The sequence below is a fragment of the Cyanistes caeruleus genome, chromosome 1 (assembly GCF_971803275.1).
Source record: "Cyanistes caeruleus chromosome 1, bCyaCae1.hap1.1, whole genome shotgun sequence".
Classification (NCBI taxonomy): Eukaryota; Metazoa; Chordata; class Aves; order Passeriformes; family Paridae; genus Cyanistes; species Cyanistes caeruleus.
The window spans coordinates 64,674,268-64,699,912 of NC_141701.1; the positions used below are offsets into that span (position 1 = coordinate 64,674,268).

The 25,645-nt window shown below is 37.7% G+C and overlaps 1 protein-coding gene across 3 annotated transcripts in view; it reads right to left on the minus strand.

Moving 5' to 3' along the window:
- LOC111925338 (poly(rC)-binding protein 3-like) overlaps positions 1-25,645 on the minus strand; it is a 484,117-nt gene that overhangs the window by 171,701 nt on the left and 286,771 nt on the right. For all 3 annotated transcript variants that reach the window (XM_086896324.1, XM_086896438.1, XM_086896448.1), the window contains one exon: positions 2,534-2,616. The gene's annotated coding sequence lies outside the window, so the exon portion shown is untranslated. The remainder of the gene's footprint in view (positions 1-2,533; positions 2,617-25,645) is intronic.

Sequence of the window (25,645 nt, forward strand, 5' to 3'; positions counted from 1 at the left end):
TCAGACTAACAACCAAAGCAGCAACCCCTGCTCTATCTTATCAGTTTTTCCAGTGAAGCTGCTAATCTGCTATGATTCCTGAAATATTCCCCTCACAGATTAGGGAAATAGAACAAAATTCCTCTTTCCCTTGATGAAGCTAGTACTCTTCAGCCCTAGATTCAGTATGTTGCTCTACATAGATGGGCTGAGGTTACCAAGCAACCCAGGTTGCATGATAGAGTAAGTGGTCTGGATGGTTGGTATCATTTGCAAATTTCATTGACGAGGATATTCAGTTGGCTTCCAGGTTGACTGCAAAATACTGAAAACATCTAATTGTGAACCTTGCTGAAATCTTTGGCAAAAACTCTCCCTCAAATTTGACTCCTCTTGCCAAGTATTTTCTATGATATTTTCTTTTAGCATGTGCTCCATTGACATTGTGTAGGGATAATGTTTTATGAGAACACTGAATAGTTTGAAGAAAACTCATAAATAGTTTGCTGTGCATAGCGTAGAACCAAGGAAGTTGATAGGTACTGTGATCAGAGGTGACAGATTTGTGTTCCAATATTATTTAGTAGAAGAGGGGATTTACCCTGTGACTATTACAGTGCTGTACTACAAAAGGAAAGGAGATAAAACCACCACTATTTCACCTGTGGGTATATGCCTATTCTTCTCCTTTGCTTCTGTAGCATTTGCCTCAAACCACAATGTTGTTAATGAAAGTGAATTAATTTATCTAAGCAGAAATAGAATTTCTTCCTTGGAAATTGCTCCTCCACACCCACTTCATCTCAGTATTAAACCCTCTGTTTTCTCCATTCAGATTGACTTACAATTTATTATTTATTTCCTGAGTTGATGAACCGATAAATCAATTTCGTGCACTGTCCTGACATGCTTAATGCCACAGAGATTCAGTAATTCAGTTATTGAGCTTGGATTCATTGTGTCAAACAGCCTCATCTTCCCTATGGTCTGCTTTTCATAACAAACAGGACAGGGCTACAAAACTGCATCTCACAGACAAATCCAAGAAGAATGGAAGCTGCTGTCTCTAGCCTGTCCTCTTAGCAAATTACAACTGAATGGTCACTTCAGTAGATATGGAAGCTTTTATTATCCACATCTCTGATGTGTTCTGACCAAAATAGGAAAGTGAAGCACACAGAAGTGCAGACAGGTGGATCACTTAATAACATGTGATTTATTTGATACTTCTGCTTCCTGGGAAGAGAGAAATAGAAGCTGTGGCCCTGGGATCCTCTAATAATACCCCAAGTAAGACTCAAAAGTTTGGCTGTGTGCTTATAGCTAAAATACCCAAAAAGTAACCAAACGAGCAAAGAGAAAGAAGGAAGCTGTTTTTATAAATAAAAAATCAAAAGATTTTATTCCCATGGGCAGTTATTAAATAGTGCATATTCTTTATATCACTTTTTTTCATTTATAAGAAGTAATACACCAGAAGACTTTTCTTTTGGAGACTGCTGGTAGCTAAACATACTTGATTATGATATACAAGGTCATGCAATATTTGATACTGTATGAGCTAAATTAAATGTATTCTCTTCTTTATCTCAGAAATATGCAGCGGCAAAAAAGAAAGAAAATCCTAAAATTTCAACACCAATCAATCACAGATTAATAAAACATGATTGTCAAAATTGAACCAACCTGTAACCAGGCGGGATTTTTTTCTTCATTTCATAAAATCTATTGGATTCACTGAAGTGAAATAAGTGAAATACATTCCAAGTAGAAAATAACATAGTAATTAAAGCAATTTTATGAAGCTAGAAAGAAAGAAAGATGAAGTTTAGTAGTGCTATGAGAATCTCCATTAATATTTTGGAGCAGTGCTCTCTGGAGCTGCTCCAAAAGAGATCTCTTACTTAAGAAGTTAGGCTAAGTGAACTTCATTGTTTAGAGTAACTTTGTGTTTTAAAATGCAGGGTGTTATGAAAACTAAAATTTTAATAAGTTCTGAAGCTCTTCCTCAACAAGTCCTGAACAGGAAGGAACTTTCTTTTCTATTCCTCTCAGTAAGGATTGTCTTCCTCATTCCAATGCAATTTTTTTTTTCTCCATTTTTCCCAATCCTTACCAGTTCTTCTAACACTCTTTCCTATAAGTGTAGAGGCTATCCTCAGACACTATTATTTCCAGCAGTTTCCAAGTTCTTCTAGCTTTCTTTCCCTAAATCCAGGAAGAACCTGCAAATATTTAACTAATTTAATTTTTCCAACCAAAAAAGGGCAAAAGGTTTCCCAAAACATCCAGAGATATGACCTCAGTTCCACTGGCTCTGCAAGTTGGGATAATTAGGTGAGTCAGTGCTTTATCTCAGCTCTATCTGTAATATTGATAGGTTTCATTCTAGCTGGGAAATTTAGGAGCAGTTCCATACTATTCAATTTGCACTCATGCTTACTTGGCCCAGAAAATGAATGTGATAGTCCATATAATAAATACAAAAATAAAATCCAGTTCAGGAATACCACAGAGAAAAAAAAAAAAATAAATCTGAGAATGAAGAACTTACTTGTCAGAAGAATGATATTTAAAAGCCTTCTGTTGGTGGTCAGCTTTTACAGTCTCAAGATATCTAGAAGTCTTGAGTATGCTCTGAAAAAAAAAGAATGAAGGATTTAGTAATTTTTTCACCTATCAAATGCTAAAGCAAAACTTGGCCAACATAGATTGCTTTCCCATTTTATGAGGTTATTAATTCATAAAATATGTTTTTATTTCCCCACTGGATTTGTAGGGATTTTATGGGCTTCCAGAAGTTGAACTGCTCAGATCAATCTTCCTGGAGTGCATAGGGATTCAGAACAATGAGAAGAGTAATTATATAACTTATTATCTTGCATACCTACATTTCCAAGCTCTTACAGTTGATAGAACAGAGTGAAAATGAAAGAAGTCTGACTCCTTTCTTGTTTAAGAAACAACCTACTGGAGTAAATGACTTTCCAAAACAAGCACAGAAAATCATGTCCCTAAATGTCTTTCAAACAAGTAACTAAGAGTTCATTTGCTACCTTTTGGACTAGTTAATGTATTTGGCCTCCTAATTTGTGGTCTAGTAGCTGAGACTATGCCTTTGTACTCAAACATTATTCTACATTAAAGTCTAGCTTTGTAATTTCCAATTGTCCTTAACAGGGGAGTTGACTTTATTAAGAAGCCCTCTTAACTCTCCAAATCAAAATGAAACTGAAAGACTGGGACCAGTGCTTCCATCTATGCAGGTTGTGGTGGAAGGGTATAGGGGAGTTGGGAATTAAGGAGTGGAATTGAGCCTATGAAAAAGATGTGTTAGAGGGAAAGTGGGTTTAGTGTTGTCTTTGTTTCTCACTTTCCTATGTTATTTTTAATTGGAAAAAAATAAGCTAATTTTCCCCAAGTTGTGTCTGGATTTTTTTTTTTTTTTTTTGTCTATGATGGCAATCAGTGAATTATCTTGTCTTTATTCCAATCTGCAAGATTTTCTATTATATTTTCTCCCCATGTTCTGCTGAGAAGAGGAAGTGAGAGACTAGATGGATGGGTGCCTGGCTGCTGGCCAAAGTCAGCCCACCACAGCTATGGGTGGGTATTACTATGAAATAATGTTTCCATTGTCAATCTTTCCAAAATCCCCAGGATTTCGACTGGAATGGAGATATAAAATCTATAGTAATGAAACTCTGCCTATAACATATAGTAATAAACAGAATTAGCAAGAAGCAGAAGTGTTGCTCAGAGAAAACTGCATTAACAGGAAAACTTCATGGATCTCTACTTTCTGTACTGTAGAGCAGACACAAATTTGAAAACAAAGCTTATGGTAACAAGGACAAAGTCAAATGACTCCCACTCCATGAAAGGAGACAGCTGAAAACCTCATTTAAAAAGATCTCTACTTGTGATATGATACTGAGGTGTCTTCGGCCCATTAAGGAATTTTTGACAGCGATCATTGAAATATAACACAGCAATATTTTTAAAGTCAGAGATGAGACTGACTGACTTGCAACAATATATTTATTCTGTCATGACTCTTTTAGAAACAACTATTTGAAGTTCTTTCAGAGCTAGGTTTTTACAGTCCTGAAGTGATTTATTTAATTCCAGATTTCATTAAGCTCCAGAACTCCATTTTAGCAATCATTATGATACTAATAGCACATTTCAGCTATGAAAAAGATTGAAGAGCTATGCATCTCTACCTGATATTGAAGGTTATGGGATAAAATCCCCATCAAGTCAGTACTGCAGACAATTCTGCATTTGTTTGGATACCCTTGTTTTTGGTCAGGATATACCTTGCAGTGGCAAAATTAGCAAAACACTCTCTAAAGTCATTGAATGCACTCTTTTCTTAATGTTAGAATTAATGTTCTATTAAAATAATCAACAACCCACTAAAAGGTGAGATCTGTGGCAAACATTCACACTGCCTCACATATGAGAGAAACCTCTGGTATAACAAAACCTAGAAGAATAGAAGTTGCCAGTAGAACTGAGCAAGTACAAAATTCTATCAACAATCTCTCATTTACAGCCCAACCCCTCTTGTAATTTAGCTGCGTTTTCAAGGCTAAATAACTAAGCTCTCCTACCTGTACCCTGGGAAATCTATAAACACACAGTGAAATTAACTACTAGTTGGGAAAGAGAGCTTGGAGACAACCTTATGAAAATGTCACCTAAATCCTCATCAACTGTCAAAGAAAATAAAGCAGTATATTAGGAAATACTAGGAATAGAACAGAAAACAGCGGAAGAAGCACGATAATGCTGCCAAAGAAATCCATTGCCCACCGAGCATTTTGAATATTGAATACGCTTCCAGTCATCTCATCTCAAAAATGACAGGATAGCAATAGAAGGATAAAGAAAAGGGTGACAGGATGATCAAAGGTATTTAACGGTTTCTGTACTAGGAAAGAAAAAATAAAGGCATTAGATTTTTGTATGGAAGAGGGACAAATGAGGAAAAGGACTGTGACAGAGCCCCAGGACAATCATGAACAGTACTGAGAAAGTGAATAAAGCACGGTTTTCACTTTATTTCATAGCAAAGGAAGCAGTCACAATTAAATGAGCAGTTAGCAAGTTTAAAACATGAAACCCAAGAAAGGATGCTTTCCACAAGGATCACAATTAAAGGGTGGAACTCATTGCCACAGGATGTGGTGGGAAGCCGCAAACTTGTGTGGGCTTCAGAAAGCAAGTCATTGTAGTGGTAAAAGAAACATTGACCAGTGCTGGTCTGTGTTTTACCCAGAGCTGCACAGTATAAACCTTCAGGCTAAGAAGCATTACAGAGTGCTGTAGGGTGATACCAAGGGAGGTTGTCCTTTGGTCTGGTTTAAATACAGCTGTTGCAATTCTTCTCATTAATTTTGCTCTTTTTCTGAATTCTTAACCATCTCTTGCAACATGCAGATATTAGAGAGCATTAGTGCAAATATGTGATTTTAAATTTCTATAAACATATCCAGAGAGGCTTATGTACTGTTTTAAGTTCAAATAGTGCAGCTTACTCAGGCCAGGGCTTTAGGCTAGGATTTTTTGAGGATCCTCAGGTCTGGCATCCAAGCATTCAACTGCTACTGAAGACTAAAGGGACTGGTAAACAAAACTCTTATTTTATGGCAATAAGAAATGATACTGAATTTTCTGTCCTCAAAAAACAAGGAAATGGGCTTTCTTGTGTGCTTACTGGTCTTCATCTTAACTGTTTCATGTGTCTCATGATGGAAGGCATAGAGATTTTTTCAGACAAATACATAGACATAGGATGTATGGAATTGAACTTTCTGTTTATTGTTGTGATAAAATACCATTTTTTTAGTGAATAAGTAAGGTTGTTTGAACTCTGTATGCACCTCCTGTTCATCTGGTGCAGATCTATTAAAAACTTTGCCCTGAAACTCATGCTACAGGTGAAGGGCTTGCAACTTCCACCGTGGAATGGCCAATGCTTCTGATCAGATAAAAGGCCATGGTTAGGAAATGCTTTTAGAAGGCTATGATGGAAATGTTCTAGATTAGATGGCTAGACTTTGGCTGACTAGATCTCTGGTTGTGTAGGTGGCAAGTAAATTGTGGGGCATTTCTGGCCCCACAACTCTTGGTTGCCCAGATCACTAACCTTGATTCTTATTACTACTCCCTTCTGCTACCTACCCATGTTATTTTTCATTGAAAATCAGAAGGTGGGAGAAGGGATGGGGCATAGCCTGATGTGACCCCAGCAACTGGGAAGTGAACCAAAAACCGAGGAGAATTTTCTTCCAGTACTTTAATAGTGGTTACTCTACTCACTACTTTAATAGTGGTTAATGTCTGTTCAGGACAAAAAATATTTGCATGGCTTTTTAAAATCTAAAACACCCTGAAAGCTGAATATGTTGTGCTAGGCTAAGCTAACTTGGTATTTTGGCTACTGTTGTAGGTGGGATACTGGCTTAGGTAGACAGACCTGTTTGACCTCATTTGACCCTGTCTGTACAGGGGATTATTACAGCTATCATAGTAATATTTTTTTATTTCCTAAATTATGGATGGTCTTGTAAAGAACTCCGAAAATAAACCCCTTCATTTATTCTAATTACCCTAGATTGTGAAGTTGTACAAAGGTACCAGTGAAACTCAAAATCTTCTGCCCTTAAAGATTTTCTTGCACACTAGCTGAACAATTCCTAAGAGCCTTGCCCAAAAAAAGGGAAATCAGACTCAAGAGATATTGCAGAAAAAGCTAATTCTAACTACCTGCATTGGAACAGTGACTGCTCTTGAAATTCATACTCTGTACAGAAAAATGGTAGCTGTTCAAAACTGATGGGAAACAAAGGAGGTTTATATATGAATCAGTGTGTCTGCATAAGTTCCTTCAAAGGTTACCTCAATTAACACAAAATCATTATTCTGTTCAAGCAAAAAGACTTCCCTATGCAGAGATGTACTTACTCCACCACCTCAAAGGTCACCACTCAGGCTGATTGGTATCTCAGCTAGCAGAATTTTGTTGGTCCAGTACAAGGTATTCAAGTCCCCAAGCTGAGTTTGTTTTCTCTGTGACAGTAGATGGTAAATGATCTAATTCATTCTGAGTCATGGGATTTTTGAGCTCCTCTCTTGAGGAGAGGGATTGAGAGAGCTGCCAGGTGTGTGCCTAGCCACTGGCCAAGATCAGCCCACTGGATCCTTGGAGCAGACAATATATTTGTGCAACTTTGTTTTCAATGAAAATGTCTAGACTGGGTTTGTTGCACCTCTGCTATACTCACCAATTCCATACCTTCAGTTAACTTAAACTGAACTGCTCTGAGCAGCCCTTAGATAGACAAAGAATAATTCTGTCCTCTGAGAGCATGAGGATGCATCCCTACTGTCCTACTACATCCAGTACAGATAGTCAGAAAATGCATTATAGAGCCTGATTTTCCACTTGGAAATTGTTAATGGGCAGACTTCTACAGACACATTAGTTAATTATGCATTGTATTGTTTGGACAAGGAAAGTTTTAGCATGTGGGTGGTTTGTCAGCTGTTTTCTATTGGCTATGCATTGTTAACAATTGTTTCTACTGCCTTATGTTCCTTATGGTGAAGGAAGAATGATACTGTTCGTGAATGGCCACTTCATAGTAAGCAGAATGTTTCTACTTGCTGAACAGATGAAAACAACTTTCAGCAAGATACAGGTGAGTAAAAAAATAACTGAATCACAAACAGAAAAAAAGTACCATTCTAGTTTGCAACTGGATTTGTTGTTTGTGTGAGTACAAAACAGTCATAATGGCAAAGTGCTTCCTCACACAGGTAAGTATTTCTCAAATAGCTGTTTGAACCTAACAATATTTTTTGTCAAATGTTAAAGCAGAAGTGAATCAGATTTTAAGCAAACAAGTTTATTGGGACCATCACGTAATCTGTAATGCAAAGGCTGCCATATTCCTCAAGGAGTTTTGATTAAAAGCTATGGAGTCAATCAATTAAAATAATTGTTTGCTCTAAGTTTGGACAATCATCTGGAATGATTTCATTTTTGTTAAGCTTGGTCAGCCTAAGTGCATACATACCACCTGAAAAGATCACATCTGGTAGGGTCAATGGTTTTTCTTTCCCCTTCCAATACCACACACACAACATTTTTTAAGTCCCAAAGGCCTTTGACATTGCATTACAATGGATCTGCCACCTCTAATATGCTGAGCAAAATAAGGCATACTCCCCAAGAGAGGGGAAGCAGACAATCTGCCCTGAGGCTTCCCTATTGTTATTTCATTTAGAGAGACAGGCAATATCACAGTATCTATGACAAGAGAGCAAAAGATTTCAAGTCCTTCCAGCTGTCTCCTACTTAATTCAATAGTGATTGTTCAGTTGGTCCCAGCTGTCCATAATGCACTGAGATTTCTTGTGGCTGTGATGCATTCTTGCTTGTGATGTGCTCTTCTTCTAGGGACAGCAGACACTGTGCTACCTCATCCACGAGCAAGCTGTTTTTTTATTGAAGATTTCCATAGTGTGTCAAGAAGCAATACTTAAATGCTTAAACTTTTCTCATTGCATCAGCTTAATTTCATAAGGACACATGCAACACAAAGATGTGTGAGAGGAACATTCTGAGTAAGCATTGCCTTGGGATGGATGGACAAAAAAGAGTGTGGTGGTCAGTACAGTATTGTTTGACAAGCTTGGACTGACACTTAATGAAAACTGTGCAGAGAACAAAGAACAAGGGTTGTTTCCCTGACACACTCTCTAGGAGATAGCCTCTTCTCTATGCAGTAGACACTGATCAGTAATGGTTAAGAGCAGGGAATTTCTGAGAGACTGTCTAGTTCATGCACCATCTCAATTTGGCATGCTTATTGTGCCTTACTGCTCAGCAGGAACATTAAAGACTTCTCCACAGTAGGTATTGAAATCCTTTACTATTTGAGATGCAGTGTTGTGCAAGTACAAAGAGGCTGCACCACAGCCTCAGGTCTTGCAATGAAAGGGGTAGAACCAGAAGTCAAATTTATGTCAGCTGTCCCAGGTGCTGTGCAAGTACCATCACTGCCGACTGACTTACACAAATGACACATCTAACAGGTAAGGACAGAGAAATGACATAACTTGCCACATGTCACATAGGTGAGGCTTACTCAGCCTTCATTATCTGATAAACTGCTCTGCCTCTGGAATGAAGTAAGGCTTCTGATGCTATCAGAAGGCAACTGAAAATTAAAGTCTCACCGTGAATTGCTGAAAGTTATTGCTAGCATCACAAAAGTGACACTCATTAAAGTACCACCCTCCAGCACAGCCAAACAGGACAGTCATAACACAGACTTACAATTTGTATAGAGAACTCACTGTACAGGAGATATAGGTATACTAGAAAGAGGAAACTGTTAGCATATTATCAAATTTTTAACCAGCTATTTTTATTCCAGGACTAGAATACATGAATACATACCTTGTTAAAAGAATCTGTGGGCACAGTCCCTTTTCATTTATATATTAAAATAATGGTGTTGCTTTATAGAAGAATCCTGTTCAGTGACATCCTTGAAATAATTCATACTATTAAGATGAGCAAGATTTCACTTAATATGGTCAGCTGACATTCCTGATGCATACCACACATCACCAATTATACTGTTATGTTATCCTTACTCAGCCCTGCAATACTTAAAATGATATTTCATCTATTCAAGCATCAGTATTGATCTCTGGCTACACTAAGTATTTCCAGTTAAACAGTGTGAAAAATCACACCTTTTAAGCCATGGTTTCAGTTAAATAACTCAGCTGAAAGTGACAAGAATAATGCTTATTCAATTTCCTCATTTCACATATCAGAATGACTGGCAGTAATCTACCTCATTCAAACAGTGATCTCCCATTGCTTTCCAACAAGATATAAATGGTAACAAATAATCTTGATCAATCTACAGCTTATACACATGATAAATAGCATGTTGCAATCAGTAAGCAAATCTGTAAGGGTACAGTTTATAGCAGCAGGTCATTTGCTTGTACTGCAATTTAGATTTCAGTTTTCTCATATCCGCTTAGCAATTTTACCTGCTGTGTTTCCCAGAACACTGTGGTGATCCCATTGTTTAAGGCAATTTGACCATGCAGAAGTACAGTGATGCTTCTTTAATTTAACTTGCACACAGAAGTCCACCTTACCCTTCCTTGTGCCAAAAGGAAAGGCACGGTTGTTTCCATTGCTTACAGATGAAGACCTTCCTATGGGTCCTCTTTAACCACTAAGTGTGACCTCCTGCAGAATATGTGATGCAGAATCACACTTAGCTTGCAAATCCCTGACTATGAGCTTAAACTACTGCCTTCCCACCTGTATCCTGCTTTTAAACACCTTTCCCTTCTTCTCTAAAGAGAAAAGAAGGAGAAAAGCTGATAGAGAAAAAATGGCTCTACAGACTGAAAGGTCAGAGAAAGTGAGCTGTGGAATTACTGCTGGCCAGTTCCTCCCATCCAGCTCCAGGGTAGGTTTGTCTGTAAAGTAAGAAAGAAGAATCTATTCTATCTACAGCTATGTCATTACCAAAAGCACTAAGCATTTGGGGGAATTTAAAGGTTGCATACTGAATAGGGATCACTTGATGATTTCAGGTCCAGGCACCCCTGGGAAAATCTGCAAGATAAGCAGGGGTTCAACAAATTTGAGATAGTCTAAAATATTGTCTCGGGGATTGGGCCAAGTGGTTTGAAGTACAGTCACTTGGTGGGCTGAGGGCGGAAGCATAACCCAGCCCTCTGTGCAGATACTGGACAAGGAACCAGCATGCCAAAACTTGGTGTGGCAAAACTCCCCCTGCCACTCCCTGCTGCTGGCCTTTGGGAGAGCAGTGTGCTGCTCTGGCACAATGAATGCTGATGCAGGCAGAAGGTTAAGCACTCAATCCAATATTTCTTTGTTCCCTTAACTGTGCAGTTGGCATGCACTGAAGTTAGCTGGACCTTGCTAGCAGGCACAGTAATAGTTTACCTGCACTTTGTTAAACTTTTCACTGGGGGAGAATGAGGCCTAAGGGAAACCTGACCCTTTCTCTACCAATCTGCCACCATTAAACCTCACATCTTTGTGCCTACAGCTGCAATAACATCACAGTCTATGGACTGAGACAGGTGTTGAATTCTTTTTATGAGTAGTCATTGTGGTTAAAGTGAAAACTCCTCAGAAACATGTAAGTTCATTGAAGCACTACAGTGTTTATAATAAAAAGAGAAGTAAGTCCCCATAAATATTTAGGTGTCTTAAATAAAGATTAATTAACAACTAGGCAGGAAACTGCCTTTGCTTTTAAAGCAACAAACTTTTAATTGTAAAGTATGCATTAGTAACAAATTGGTGTTTAATGGTGATATAAAAAGAGAAATCTGAAGGTCAAGGATAAGGATCATGTATCTGTGTATGAGTCTGCATGTAGAGCACTGTACTACACTTGAGCAAATATTGCAAAAAATTATTGATTAAAATATATTAATTTGAGTGAAATGGTAAATTTTTAAAAAGTATATATGATGTTTTTAACTTGTATGACTTTATTCTTGTATGGAAGAGTGTTCCTTAAAAGAATACAAACAACAAAGACCTACTTAGGAGTTTCATGTGACTGACATACCACTGATTAGGCAAGTACAGAACAAACAGAAAGATACCAGTTAAAAGCAGTGAAAACATCTGGTTTTAACTGCATGGAAGAAGCCACATCTAAGAAGCATGAACAAAAGCAAAGAGCTTCAGTTTTTAGTAATCAGGTATTAAACAGCATGGTTAGCCATCTGAAAATAGATGCAGATATTCCATGTGCAATATCATGGCTTCTTTTAAAGCATTATTAACCTACTTGAAAATAAAAATAATTAATTACTCTCTGGTCTTTAAAAATAAATATAAGTCAGAAAGGCACTGTGAGTTTGATTATTCTCTGGTACTCAGAGAACCTGGAAAAACTGGCTTTGGATTGCAGTGGGCAAGGCATACTTTGGTCCTGTTTTAGCGTAGTGCCTTGGTTTGTTTTGTTGACTCACACTTCCCCTGTTGAGTGAGTTTATTTTATTTGTGCAACTGCACACATTGAATTTTACACATAAGTGAGGATGTTGCTGTCCATTCAGGTTCACAATGCTCAGTTTTGAATGCTGGGTATTAAGCTGAAGAAGTAGGGCAGTATATTCACCATACACCAAGTGAAAGTTGATTCCTGAAATAGCAGATGCATAAAGGTAATTCTGAAAAGCAGCTTTATGATTGGAAGAACTGAACTAAAAAAACCTCCAAACTTCAAGAAGAATCTTACCTGAACTGAAACCAGTTCTTGATACAAAAAACATAAACCAGGCTGAAATAATGCAGTCTCCCTGCACAGAAGTGTGGCCTCCTAGCATGCACAGAAAAAGTCTCTTTCCTATACTCTTGCTTCCATTTGCACATTCAGAACCAAGAACACAAGAGCTACAAAAGCAATGGGCCAGAAAAAACCTCCTAGTGTTTCCCCCAGCTGCTCTCCTGGTAGGATGTTCATCAGAAAGCAGGTTTCATATTTTTTTCTTGACTGTTTGAATTTCCTAGATGCAACTTTCCAAACTGAGCCCAGGTCACCTGCAGTAGGATATTGCTATGATTTTTTGGGTACTGACCAGCTGCCCCCCAATACTTTATTCTAAGTTTGCAGTGGAACAGAGAATATGAAGTGATGCACTAAAGTGAGGGACTCAAAACCAGAATAAGTGGGCAGTTAAATAAAAGAGATTTTGAATGGCATGGTCAGGACTTATCTGAATACACCGGGTCACATCTTCAGTAAGACCATAAATCTCAGAGCTACATTGGTTGTCACCCTGGTAGTGATGTAGCACAAGTCAGAAAGCATCCAGTGCTGGGCTCCCACATTGCTAAGCTTTGGTGGTTTGCATATTTTATGAAACAAATTGTGGAGACAATCATGAGGGGTTGCTAGTAATTTACAAGCTGCACTCTTAGAGATCCTGGGCAACTCAGCTGGTGTGTAGCCCTGGAGCTGCTCTGTCTCCCCACAGCATGGACTGTGCACACTGGCAGGACAATCTGGGATAGCCTCCACAGCCTCTCCCCAGTTGTAAACTGGGAGATCAAAAGATCAAGTGATACCTTCAGCCTTCCCGGTATTTACCAGGGAAGCTTTTTAATCACCAAGGAACATCTTCCTTGAAGATAGTATAAAATCTTCTAAGCATTAAAAACAAATGTGAAAAAGAAGAATATTTCTTCAACAATTTTGAGCACTGATTTTCCTGGGAGATGTATTGAGGTATAGACTACATTCTGAAATGCTTATTCAGCTCTAATGGTCTTTCCTTTAATCCTTGTCAATTTAAAATGTTAATTTAAAATTCTGTGATAGGGGTATTTTTCACTTCCTAGAAATTTACTTTTTTCCAGCATAGGCCATAATCTTGGTTGCACTAATGAGAAACAAAGCCAAGTGAATTTGACATTATCTGTAAGAACAGACTCTATTTTGCTGTAATAGACTTCCTCCATTCACTGCAATATACTTTCTCACTCATAGCATTTCAAGAAGCCACAATGCTCCTTGCTTCCCTCAGTTGTAGGTGTATGATTTTGACAGAGGTTACATTTTAGGGATGCTTAATATAAAAAGAAATTATTGGCACTGATAAATGTATCAAAATATATATTGATTATAGTAAGAGCTTAGTCTGTCTAGTATTGTTAGATTTACAAGACCAAGGAAGAATGGTCAGAAATGCATCTATATCAAGGCACATTTGGAAATAAACCCCACTGCTGGCAAATAAAAACACAATGACTTTGAGTAATATTCACAAAGATTGTTTTATTTGCCCAGTACAGTGGTTTGATACCAACATTTTCTACTGAGGATTCCCTGCTGAAGCCGTAACATGGTGCCACACCAGCCCAGCTGAGGGCAGAATCAGGACCTACACATGTTTTGACCACCAGAACCATGGTCCAGCCTTGCAGACATAATTCTTAGTCACTAACATTTCCAGGGATTTCAACTAGTGCTCAAATCTGGCTAACAGAAATCAAGATATGGTCTTTTCTATATACTTGTAATTTGTCTACAGCACAAATGAAGTGAGCACATCCCTTATCATTGATCTCTTTCTATAATTTGAGCAAAGAATGTGTTCAAGCACTGCTGTAAACAAGGTGGGAAGACTACTCCTGTGCCTCTGGAGTAAAACAAATAAGAAAAGACTCTAAAAAAAAAGATGTTTACTTGCTTAAACAGATCAAATCACAGCATGGAACTCTCAGAATCTGACAGCAAAGCACTAATTTGCTTCTTTGAATGATGCAGATTCAATCAATAAATTCCCAGCTATCAGAGAAAATCCTTCAAGGCAGACCAGAACATCAGAATTCACTTCTTTCCACAGAACACTTGAAACATTTAACCTTTTTCTCCTGTACCTTATTTCTAAGGTATTGAATCCTTATCTAAGCTATGTTTTATTTTCACCATATAATCATATCAAAGTTTCTGTGCTCACATTCCTTAAAAAAAATTAAATAAATTAGCAAATAACAAATAATTGAACCAGTGAACTATTTTGGCAGAGCAGAGATTAAACCAGGTACTTCAAGGTACATGCCTTGCTCACTAAGGTCAGTTTGATGCCAGTGGCAGTGAGATACCCAGAGCCTGAAAAGAAATCATGTGTCAGGTCATTTGCTGTTGATTCTGTGAAATTTTAAATTCTGTGAAATTTTACCTCAGTTCCTGGAGTGTCAGGACTTGAAGGTAAACATAGAAAGAAAATTTTTTGTAACTAGGAGCCCTTCTGGAGGCAAAACTCTCACTTTGGTTAAAATGTTTACTTGCTGGAGAAAAGATTCAAATTGAAGAGCACCAAGACTTGCACCCAGATGACTCTTTTTGTTTCAGATGTTAAGAGAAGATTCCAATGCACCATTAAACCTCCTACTCTCTTCTGCCCAGAGAAAGCAAAAGGGATCCAGTGGGGGAGGAAGGGAGAGAATTATGGCTTCTGCAGAGGAATGTCAAGAGGAAATGAACTGTCATCATACCTCTGTTCAAACAGAAAGAAATTAATTTATGTAATTATCCCTGAAAACTTAGAAATTAATATGTGTCACTTTAAAAAGAAGCTTTTTTTTTTTTTCCAGATGGCGCTACCTTTACCACAAAATACACTAAATATTAAATATTAGTTTTCCAAATAAATATTTTAAAGACTTCCCTTTAAATTCTATTAGTCACAAGAATTACAGGAGGCTTCCTGGTATGAACTTACAGTTCTGGAAATGACTACCTCCTCCCAGGTCACTCTGTGCCTAGTCCAGTTTGTACAGCTGGTTGTGTTAACACCCTGTGTCCCAAGGACTGCTCTTACTGGCTGTTGCTGCAGAATTTAGTGTTAATAAGACATTTTTAAGTCATCAGTGAAAATCCTTCCTGCATAAATGGTCAGGCAGGACAGTATTTTATGTGCAGGTAAGATATTTAAGAGGATCCTTTTATGTAGTTAAGACATATAAATAGCAATGAATTAAACGAGTGCTGGATGGTGCCTGGATTACAAGAAGTGAGGTTACAGAGCAGGGGCTCAAGGGCTCACCCCATACAGCTGAAAATGCTGCTGCAAGTGCCCTCATGGCAGACTCCAGTTACCACCAGACAAACACCAGCTATTTTGCTGAGGAGATTTGATCTCCCTCCATAAGATACTCACACTTCTTTTTTTTTATTTATCAGTCACTCTCTCTGAATGTCTGTGTAACAGCAGTTTGAAAAACTAGTGCCTATGCAAGAAAATAATGGAAAAGGGTTTAAGACTCATAAAAGATTGGCATTGAGTTTCACTCTGCTGTAAGAAAGGCAAATTCTATCTGAAGACACTTAACATACCAGGCTGACAGAGAAATAAAAGGATCCTTCTGCCTCTCTCAGTACAGGAAGACTCAGGTGAGGGCATGAAACAAAACAGTTCTTCATGCCCACAACAGGCAGGACAGGAAACAGTGAACACAGGCAACAACAAGGAAGATTCAGGTTAGAAACAAGGAAAAACTTTATTTCAAGAAAAAATCCTGGATGGGGGGGTAGTCCATCAAAAATGTTACCAAATAATCTGCATGGGCTTCCTGATCATTTGAGTCCCTTTACTTTTACAACCTGTGAAAACCTCTTCAGTTGTATCCCCAATGAATTCCATGATATGCAAAAAGGAAAGAAAGAGTTGAAACATGTTTCTGTTACTAGTAAAGCTTATAAGACCATTAAGTTCCCTGCAACTATGTTGTTATAGAGTTTTAATACCTTGAGACACCAACTAAGTAAATAGGCATTTGCACTCCTAGACACATTAGCAGATGAATAATCAATCTCATAAATGTGTAATGAATGAATAACTTGTTCCAGCCCCTGGAGGTAACACACAGACTTGATACCATAATTTTCTCCTTTAGAAGTGTCTGTTTCAAGAACAAGCCTGTGGTATGAATTGGTACCATTATGAAGTGCTTATCTTTACATGTATCTGTTTGCATCAGGAAGCCCCTTTTTGTTTAAATTGAGACAGCTGCCAAATGTCATGCCCCTTGTGCAACACCCAAACCCTTGTCAGCAGCGGTGGTGGCCCCTGCAGCCTGACGACACTGAGGGGGATGTAAGAAATGCCTTACATTGAGCCTGGCATCAGGAACCTGTCAGTCCTCTTGCCCCCAGCTCATGTGAGTGGCCAAGAGGAGGTACCAGGTACCAGCAGAGAGCTGTGGGCTAAGGCTGACTCCTTCAGCTCTTTTCCCAAAAGGGGCAGAAGCAGGGAAAGCAAAGCTGCCGAGGGGAGAATGATTTGTCAGCAGAGATGACAGACAGGTGCACTGTTCCCTCTTCCCAGGAAGGCTACAGCAAAAGTGGAGGTGAAATCATACCTTTAAACACAGCCTTTAACCAAGCCAGCCTGCTTGCCCCAGACATAGGATTTGCTGTCATTAATGAAGACAGAGAATGGGATACCCTGTGAAGGTGAAAATCCAGAAAATGTCTGTGAAGTATACACTGGTGCCTGTAGAGACATGGACTTACTGACTGCACAACCTGAGCATCTCACACCACTGTAAGCTCTCTCCTCTTGAAAGTCAGTCCCTCCTGAGCTCTTCCTTACCAACCAGTTTACTGTAAAAAGATTCAGCACCATCTCTGGCAACACATTCCTTTCCACCTGCACCACGGATTTCACTATGTCCAGTATCTCCCTCCTTCAGACTTTTCTAGGCTCATGTGAACCCACGTGAACACCATTTAAATTCCTCCCAGAGATAAGCATCAGCCTTTCCCACACTGTTTGGAGGAATATAGCAAGCAGCTTACCTTTTTAAACAGAGATTCAGCTGCTGAATTCTTCTTGAATAATTATAACCAAAATTATACATTGAACTTGCAGAAAGCCATGTGAGAAAAATCAAGTGAATCTTGTGAGAGTCCAAAAATTCTGAGTGGCTCTCAAGAATTTACTTTTATTAGCAAGTGCACATACAACCTCCCACTCATTAAAATAAAAAAAAAATATATAAATCCCTAAAGAGTCATAAATAAACTACGTATTAAGGTTCAACACATGTAACTGTCAGGTTTAAGGAAAAATTACAGCATTCAATACTGAAAAAACCAGCTACATCTTCAAAAACTATAATCAAAAATTAATTATCTCTGATATAATTTCAGAAACATTTTAATAACAGCCATTCTAATTTATGAGTTTAATGATTTTGCTGATGGGAAACATTACACCTAAAACAGCACAATATAAAATAGCACCTATCAGCTGCTGTGTCTTCTGTGGTGGTGTCCACCCACTTTACTGAGGAAAATTGCCAGTGAACCTCAGAGAGAAGGAAGATGTTGCGTGTGGCTACTGGTGCACAGCCTGACAGCATCAGAGCCCAATGCTCTCATGGCACAGTGAAAGACTAAAAGTTCACAGGCAGAAATTGTGTTGGGGATAGAAGGGCTGTTTCCTTGGTTTTGTGAATTCAGTTTTTTGCCTCCTGATCCTTTTGTATTTTTCTTTAAGTCAAAGAAAATAAGTTTTCTGATGCAGGATATTTTGAGAAGAAAAAAATTAAATCTGTATTATTTTGTCTATTCCTTCACTGACCTATGTCACTCACCGTTCCCTGTTTTTCAGAGCTCAGCATCAACATTAGACTCCTATTCAGCATGGCTACATTCCTATCAATCACTCTTTTCTCCTTAGGAGAAAAATACATTTCTTGAGTATAACTGCTACCTACGTTTGTTCTTCTTATTACAGGCAGATGACAAAACACAGCAGCTGAGACTGTATGGTGTAATCTGACTGACCTACATTTCACTAAGTATCAACCTCCACAGGCTTTAAACACATTATTTCCTACTTTCAATTAATTCCAGCATTTAAACTAAAGTTTTCCAAAAGTCTCCTTACAAATGAGGAAGATTTAATTTCACAGTCTGTGCAATCAGACAGAAGCATGACTTTCTGTGTTTATTTATAAAGTATGCTGTATGTTTGACTCATATGTCATCTAACAACTGAACCAAATCCCATTTTTTAGTCTTACACCTCATCCTATAAAGACTAATACAAACTTGAAATTTTCTTCTGAGTGGATCATGTTGATAGGGTTGAAGATACTAATGTTTAGTATTTTACAGCTCTGAGGGAATTAAATGGATCATATGGAACTGAAATACATTTTTCCCGATCAGTGTTTTAAGAAAACGTTATTGTACCATCTTTGAACTGGTGAAGGGTATTCAGAAATATTCAGTGAAATTCAACCAGAATGAAATTCCACTCATCTTATATTACACCAACTTTGAGCCAAATAAATAATTATTATAGAACACATACTTAGTTTAGAGGACAGAGAGATAAATAAATATATATGTACATGTATGTGCACATATATGTGCAAAAGAACATAGTAATAGCTCTAACTGATTCAAATATATTCAGCTCTAACCTATTCAAGTATATTCTTCCAAGTACAATGGTTTTTATTAAGAACATGATAGAAAGGCAACGGTGTACTAGCTAAAGGGACACTGGTCAATCAGTATTTGTATTTATTGATTTTCCTTTAAAATTTTCTTCAATTAAGATATTGTTAAAGCATCTCCCTCCTCGACAAAGATGGCAGTCAATTGGAGTCAAAGTGGCCAAAGCCACTTTGGAGGCTGGTATTGATATTACAATAACTATTCTGAGGAACAGAGGGTCTTAGATGTTTCCACTGTGTTTGTCAGTTTCCAAGTGCACTGGAAAACATGAAAACAGTGGTGAGAGACAGCACATGCCTGGGCTGCAAACTAAGACAGAGCTGGCTTATCTGGTTTGAAGCCTAAGAGGTCTGATGGCATCTTGTCTGCAGGGGGATGGAGTGGGCTGTGGTGAAGGTGGCACTGCAGGTGTGATGAGTGCTCATCCTGGATTATGAGCCTGCAGCGACAGCCCACAGCAGAGACTGGTGCTTGCCATTCTCTTGCTAGGCAGAACTACACATTTGCATTTTAATTGTCTCAGAGCCACTGCAAATGATAAAACTTAGAGAAACCAAGGCCAGTAGTGCACATCTCTTACACTCTCCTGCAGCAACTCTCATAATTGCTCCACCACTGTTCTCCACTGCTGTTCATCTCTTCTTTAAATTGCTATATGTTTATAGCTTCTACAGACAAATTATTTTCTTGAACTCCTCTACAGCAGACATTGATCTTCTTTCTACTGTGTGCAAGTAATAATTATGTAGCTTTCCATAACCTTAATTAAAAAAGAAAAGCCCCAAATCATACCCCATGGTGCTGATACCTTTATTCTAACCTGTATCTGCTCTTATTTTCAGTGACAACATTTACTACTGCTGTGAGGAGCTGCAGTTCTGTATCTGAAGCACCTTGATCTGTAAAATTGTTCTGTATTTCCCTGATAATAAATTTTAAAGTTTCTAACTTCTCAAAACTATTTATTACTTCTCAGACTCTGAGAGCCCAAACTATTATTCCAGAGCACCTTTGATGGGCATGAATCAAGATGAGAAAGCAAAATCAGAAGACACCGCTACTACCCTGACAATTACATTTACCAGGCAAGGCTGCAAGAAGTGCATTCCCTGGAGAGACAGAATTACATGCTAAAATCATTCAAAGGGATCACCCATCAAGTGATCCAAATAGGTGTTGAGAACTCTTTAATCAGCATTAACTGATCACAGCAAAAGACTCTTGGTTAAAATGATCCTCTGGTTACCACTCCATACATCAGTATAATTCACACAGACTCTCATTAGCCCATTAATTCACATGCTGGAAGAAAATGCTCATGGTCTTGGTTCAACTCACTTTTCAGTCACTGCTTGTCACCATTACAGGTATTTAAATATTTCTCCTTTTGAACTTCCATTATCTGACTTCTGGGATATTTTTGTTAATGAAAGCCTTAGGCCCACATGACATGTGAAAATAAATGTGCTCATGTGTCTTTTGGAAGTCATAAAGAAAATAAAGTATAAAATGTTAACTCCAGTCTGCTTCTGTGTGCCATTCCAGGTGCTGATTTAGCCACTCTTCTCTTTTGGACTGTGAGACTGACAGAGGTCCAACAGGCAGCAGTTGTGTTTTCCTACTGTCCCCATCCAGGAACACATCAGGTGCAGGAACAAAGCTGCAAAAGCTTGGGGTTCTCTCTTGACCCTTAGCTTATCTCTTATTGAAGGTACTGCTGGCTGGGGTCCCTCATGCTGCACTTGTACATCCTTGCACTACACAGACCAAGCTCCACCATTCATCAGGACTTGTTTTTCACCCTGCTTCTGACAAGCTGCATGGCAATATTCATTTGGTCTGCCCTACCATCACAGGCTGATTTGTAACCTGACTGTTCAGCTGTCAGCTCCACTGCAGGTTGCATTTTATTTTAATAAAACTGTGGGAGTGAGACAACTCCTTTGTACAAGCATGGCAGAGGCCTGGAGCTTGCCTAACTCAATCCATTGAGGATTTATATATTAGCTGGTCTTCAGTATCTATTTAAATATGAAGTGTTAGTGATCTGACACAATTTTTGGAATAAATTTAATTGATTATGTTATTTTTCCTTTCTGGGGTCAGAAGAGATGAGTGGTGTTAATGCTTTGCTATTAGAAAGGCTCCTCTACCCATTAGTGACTGCATAAGAGAGTACAAACCTACCATATCAACACAACATCCCAGCCTGTTGAGGACATTCACACTCCATATTAAACTTTAAACATTGCAATGTATTTAATTCAAACAGGTAAAGTTTAATGAGGAACAAGCTAAACGATGTACTAATTATTATTTTTTTTGCCTCAAATTTCCAAACAATTGATATAAAACACCCAAATGCTTTAAAATAGCTTGCACATTCTTTGTAAATAAGGCAGCTGGGTTTGTTACTCCTAGAACTACATTAAACTCACACACTTTGCATTTCTTGAAAGGAAAATGCAAGCTCGTGGGTTAAAAAAAGATAAGGCCCACTTAAATGGGAAATGAGGAATGCAGAATCTTTGCAAAATTTGATAAAGCAAAACAAAGTAAAAGAAGTATAGATAAATATATAGGAGACAACTAGAATTAGATTTCCAGGGCAGCACCATTACTGGTTCTGACAAAGTGAATTTATCCAAGCTTTCCAGGATGTCAAATTTACCTCAGAACATGCTTATATTTTTTTGTTCAATCTTTTCAATCTGGTGATATTTCATAGACTGCTGTGCCATTAGCAAATAGGTTGCTACTTTTAAAAAATGGCTTTGTCAAGCTCAGAATTTAACAGAGAAATACAGTTCTGATTCTGACACCTGTGTTTCAATTCACTATCAATCATCAGGTTAATTATTGCTCAGGAGATCAATGTAAACCAAGGTGCAAAATAACCTGGAACAACTTTTGCGCTCTTTAATGCCCTTTTTTGCCTCACTTAGGTAAACAGCAGAAGAATAAGAAAAATCCTGAGATTCTTTCCATTATAGAAAATAACTTTGTTCAATATAAACCTCTTCACAGGTCTTCTTTAACTGCATAAATGCTTTTGAATGACATTTTGGTCTGATTGATGTTTTTTGTTGGCTTGCATAAACCTGCAAATCATTGCCTGTCTTCTGCTTGTAACAGGATATATATGCAGGATATATTTAACTGGGTGTTTCATGAATTTCATCTGTCCAGAATAATAGCTGTTTTTTGAAAGGTAAGAAGTAAGATACAGGTCTGATTCTGCAGCCCTGACCTTGAGTTCCATTGTCTTAATATAGATAAAAATTCCAAGGAATGATATAGAGTCATTAATTGACTTCAAGAAAGATTTTATTGCCTTTTCAACACCATTTCAGAAAATATACGTAGACCAATAACAAGAGGGTTTGGCCAACTTAAAATTATTTTGATTTGCTTGAACTTCTGCAATAAATAAACACAAGAAAATAACTGAAATAAACATGTTTTAAACCTCAGTAGGGAGGAATTGATTTACTGTCAAGAACTGCTTTCTGTGTCCTGCACTGCCCCTTGCTGGAGTACCTTACAAATGTGACAGTGTAAATTCTAATAGCAGTACCAATTAAAATGTTTTATTACTATCTAAACTATGAAATAATTTTAAGATACAATGATTGTATATTTTATAATGTTAGTTAATTAACAGTTCATTGTCATACATGTGAACTTCTTTTCTGTAAAACTATTGATCATTCCCACTTGGAAATACTATTTTTGATCCATAAAGAGTTGATGAACATTGTTAACTTTTTTTTTTTTTTTTGTTTGGTTTTTAAAATTTTCTTTCTTTCTCATATACAATTACTTTTGAAAGAAGAAGATAGTAAAATAAACCACATAGAAATATTGCTGCTTTACTGCTAATGAAAAGAGGTGAGGAATCCAAGTCAGGCAGAAGCTTTCCTAAAAAACATAACATGTCTAAGACGTACAGTAAATGTGAACATGATCCATATATAGAAATGAGAATAAGAAATAAGAATATCAATATCTCTTACCTGTGAAACTCACTTAGCATTTACTGTTATCCTTCAAAAAAAATCTGAAAATCTGGTGTCTGTTCCCTTTGTGTGTGTTACTGGTCATAGATCCATTCATTCATCCTCACAATTCCAAGCTTGCCAAAATAAATAAATTTGAGAACCTGCATCTGCAACTGCATTTTACAGCTTTATGGCTCTGATCATTGTTTGATTTATTTTAAGTTTAACATCATGGATAATATCCAACCTTAAAACAAGAACGTTTTAACAAAACTTTGAAAGGTCATTTGTACAACTGTGCATGTAGAAAAACTGGATTATGTGTTAGCTTAGTGAATGCTTTCCTGCATTAAAGTAAATCCCACCACAATACAACTTCTAACAAAATTATTTGTAATATTCCTCATCTACTCATGTTTTATTAAACTGTGCTGGTATTTTTGATTGGATCCTAACTGCATATATTTGAGCTTTGAAGAAAGGCTTTTCCGTGATGCCAGATTTATGTAAGTCTGATGCAAATTACTCTATCCTTGTCTTTCAATGGAAAGAATCTTTTGTTGGTGAATGAAGCCAAGGACTGACCATTCTTGAGTTCTTGCTCTGAAACTACACATTCTTATTTTTCAAGAAATAATAAAGCACTCTGTTGTACTCTTGGTCTTTGCACTGGACAGAGTGACATCACTTCCTTCAAAGATGGGGGCAGTGTAAAGGTGAAAACGACTTGACTACACTGGAAATATTGCCTTCAATTTTAAAATGCACAGGTAAAAAGAAAAAAAAAAAAAAAAAAAAGAGCCAAAGGCAGCTAGTTACTTAAATGTGTTTAAGAACCTACAGAGAAAGCCTGAGGGAAGAGCCTAGCCCTGACCATACTGACAAAAGAGTTCCTTCTGATTTTCTCAAAGCTTTGATTCCACCCTCAGACTTACAAAGCATCTTGGGAGTTTGGCCCAAAATATAAAGGGGCCAAGTGGTAAGATGTACCTTTTAAATAATTCTGCATGCTGAGAGATCTGTGGTTGGTAAGAATACCATGGGAACAGAAATTATTAAAAAATATGAGACAACATTGGAAAAGAGCACCACCAAACACCTGCACCTCTTTAAGAACTTATAAAGAAAATAAAGTATAAAATATTAACTCTGGCCTATTTCTGTGTGCCATTCTTGATTTAGTCACTCCCCTCTTTTGGAGTACGAGGCTGACAGAGGTCCAACATGCAGCAGTTGTGTTTTTCTACTGTCCCCATTGAGTGTAGGAGCAAAGCTGCAAACAGCTTGGGCTGCTCTCTTCTCTTAGCTCACACACTTCCTGCTACTCAAAGAAAGCTCAGTGTGGCTATTTAAAATGTCAGCTCACTGCCACAGCTGATCACACATCTTCTCTAGGATGGAGTGTCATTGAAGAAAAAACCTTTATGTGTTTATGTGTTTTTCAGAGTGGAGAGCTCTATCTGAAAACCAACTTTAAGCCTGCCAAACACACCAAGTGCCTTTCCAGGAAGCCTGCAGAAGAGCAGTACTGCGAATAAGAATCTGGATGTTACCACAGATATAGCATGACAAAAAGGATGACAGTAAGTCTCAAGGGTAAGATGGTGTCACTGTGATTCATCTGTAAAAAACGAGGCAGCCCAACTCACCATTTACTCACAAGGCTTGATTGAGGGGGACAGAAGGACAATATATTACTTCTGTATTTGGCACCAGTGTAACTGTGGCTGGAACACCGTGCCTATTTCAAGCATCCAAATTTCAAGAAGGATGTTGAGAAATTGGACAAGGTTCATAGCAGAGCCTAGGGAATGATTACAGAATTAGAAGACATGCCTTCTAGTGAAAGACTCCAGAAGGTTAATCTACTTAGCTCATCAAAGAGAAGGTGAAGGGTTGGGTCTTAATCACAGTCTCACATCTAATAGGAGAAGCAGAAGTTTGACAGTAAAAGAGTTTATCTTCTGCCTAATAATCAGAGGTCCAGTGGTTGAAAGCTGAATATAAATACATTCAGATTCAGAAAAGACAGGAGGCAGGTTTGTTTACTAGTGTATTTAATTTTAACCAGGAACGGTAATTAACTACTGGGAAAAAGAATAAAAATAAGTATGCTACATTTTCCCAGTAGTGTCAAATCAAGATTGATGCTTTTCTAAAAAATTATATTGCAGTTCAAGTACAGCTATTGGGTACAGGTTGTGTTTTTTACTGCAAGATTTAAATAGCACAGAATGAACTTACAGAAACAATGTCATCAACATATTGTACTAAAGACAATCACCACAATTTCTGAATGTAGGTCCTTTAATTCAAAACTAATTCTGCCTAAACCTTAATTTAGAAAGAGACCTACAGAAAAACGAATCACTAAAAGGACATAACTAGCAGCAATTTGTAGGTAGAATGTGAATTTAGCCAACTGCAAAAAACATACACAATATCCACTTCATTAAGGGCTATATTCTGAAAGACTCTTTTGCCACAGTGCTCCCCAAATAATTCCCAGTTGTTGATTTGCAGTGTCCAAGTGGATGACTGTGACTCTGATATGGATGATAAGAATGAATGCTTCAAAGTTGAATG